Source organism: Salarias fasciatus, chromosome 9 (assembly GCF_902148845.1).
Source record: "Salarias fasciatus chromosome 9, fSalaFa1.1, whole genome shotgun sequence".
Lineage (NCBI taxonomy): Eukaryota > Metazoa > Chordata > Actinopteri > Blenniiformes > Blenniidae > Salarias > Salarias fasciatus.
Window position 1 is genome coordinate 17,343,764 of NC_043753.1, and position 2,284 is coordinate 17,346,047.

Genomic DNA, 2,284 nt, shown 5'->3' on the forward strand with positions numbered 1-2,284 from the left:
AATGACATTTCTTAGATCTAAAGTCCTTAGTTGACTATTATTGAATCTAAACTGAGTCCTTAAATAAATAAATAAATAAATAAATAAATAAATAAATAAATAAAATATCAGTCTTTGTAAAGTGGGACTAAATGTAATAATGACATGGTAGGAACATAAAAATTATTAACAATGATATAGTCAGTAATAATTTTGTCAGTCAGCGAAGATTTCTGAAATAATTCACATGTTCTGAAATCAGGATTTAAGAAGAAGATGAGAAATGACTCAACTAAAATAATAAAGTTGGGAGTTAAGAAGATTAAAAATAAATTAGATGCCATACTGGACAAGCTTTAATTTAATTACATATATAGTTTCACACATTGGGAAGATTGTTAGTTTTAATGGTTGCACAGAAGATTGAACTGTCAAACAATTTGATATTTTCACACCCTGTGGATGGGGAAAGCTTGCATAGTAGGAACACATTTTTATGTATTTTTTTTAGGACAAAAGCTATGGACAGCAACACAAAGGATTTTGCTTTAAATTACATTTCTTTTGGTCAAAATAAATGATAAGTGATCAATCAGTTAATTGACCAAGAGGAAATTGTTTTGAGGTACTGCATATATACGAGGTACATGAAAAGTCAGAAAGATATCAGCTGCATTACTTACCTTTTAAAAAAATAAAATAGCCTATTTGCAACATATTTACCAAATTGTCAGTCTGGAATATCAAGCACACAGAAATGATTTTACACAAGTACAAGCATTAGTTATGTTTAAGTGACTCTAGAAATAAACAGTGTACAAATATGACAACTGTATTGAAAAAAAATATAACAAAGCAAACACATGAATTTTATCCCATAATAATCAAATATATCAAGTATTTCTATCTTGCTTTTGGCATGAAACTTAACACCGCCTCTTTATCCAGAACCCAGCCCCTCATGGTAGGAGTTAATGAGGAGCTTTTTGCCCCTGAAGGGACAGCAGGTGCTCTCTGGTCCCCACTGTTCCTGAAATGGGATTGACAGCGCCTCTAGAGGTGCTCCAGAGTACTGCAGCCGGAATGTGAGTTGATCAGTCAGCCACTTCAGTTCAGTGTGATGCGAATGATTCAGCCATCAAGTCGGGTTTAACAGAGGAACGAATGTTCACGTTTGCGTGAAATGATCAGGAAATCAAATTGGACTGTAGACTATTATTTCAGTTTTAGTTTAATTTTAGTTTTAGTTTTAGTTTTAGTTTTAGTTTTAGTTTTTTGTTTTCGTTTTAGTTTTTAGTCGTAGTTTACAGTGGTGTTTTACTGGACTGCTTTATGTTGAGAGAATGGTAACTGATATAAATCAAAGCATCTTTCAATGATATCCAACTCAAAAGTAATACTTTCAACAATTTCCAGCAAATCAAATAATTCTGTAGACCTGCTACTCTTGGTCACTTTGGATTAAATTATTGTGAAAGTTAGTGAAAGTTTTTTGTTATAAATAATTTGTAGCAATACAGTGTTTAAGAACAAATTATAAAATGTAACTCAAGCACAATATTTGTCATAACTATGTCCTCCCACGTGTTTTCAAATGTGTTTGTATAAGGACACTGAATCCCCATTATATTATATATATTGTGTATTTAAAATAGACAAAAGTCAGTCGAGGTTAATTAGTCTTGTATTTTGACTGACATTCTTATAGGTTATCAAAAACTATTGGCATGCTATTATGAATTAGATAACCCACATTTTGAAAGCAATGTGTCTTCTTTCAAAGCATTTCTAAACTGCTAAGTTTGACATGCTGTCAAAGAAGTCATTAAATGATGACAGTCAACTTAATGGAACTACCTTAGTGGTTGGATTTCAGCCAAGTTTTGAGATGGAGGGTTATTATTCAACATTTTTGCTGTGATATTTGTATACATGTATATTTATTGTATGTTGTAGTTAACCGTCTGACCTGTGAAGTAAGTTCACATGTTGAAAATTGCTTCAGTAGTGACATTTGTGTATTTTTTAGGTGTATATGATCTCTTTATATTATTAAGATGAAAATAAAAAATAAGAAATTGTCACAACGTGAGGTGGTAAATATTTCAAGTGTTGTTTAATATCTTGAAAACTGATAGATAGTAATATTTTGACTTTGGATTCTCCAGAAAATGAGCAATTTACCTTCTTACGCAAACAGAAGCTTCTCAATGACTCTAGCAAGAAGGCGGGTCTAATGCTTTATTGATGTGAGTCCTGTCCAATCAGAGGCAGGGATTCACAGGATCCGGAAGTAGACAACTTG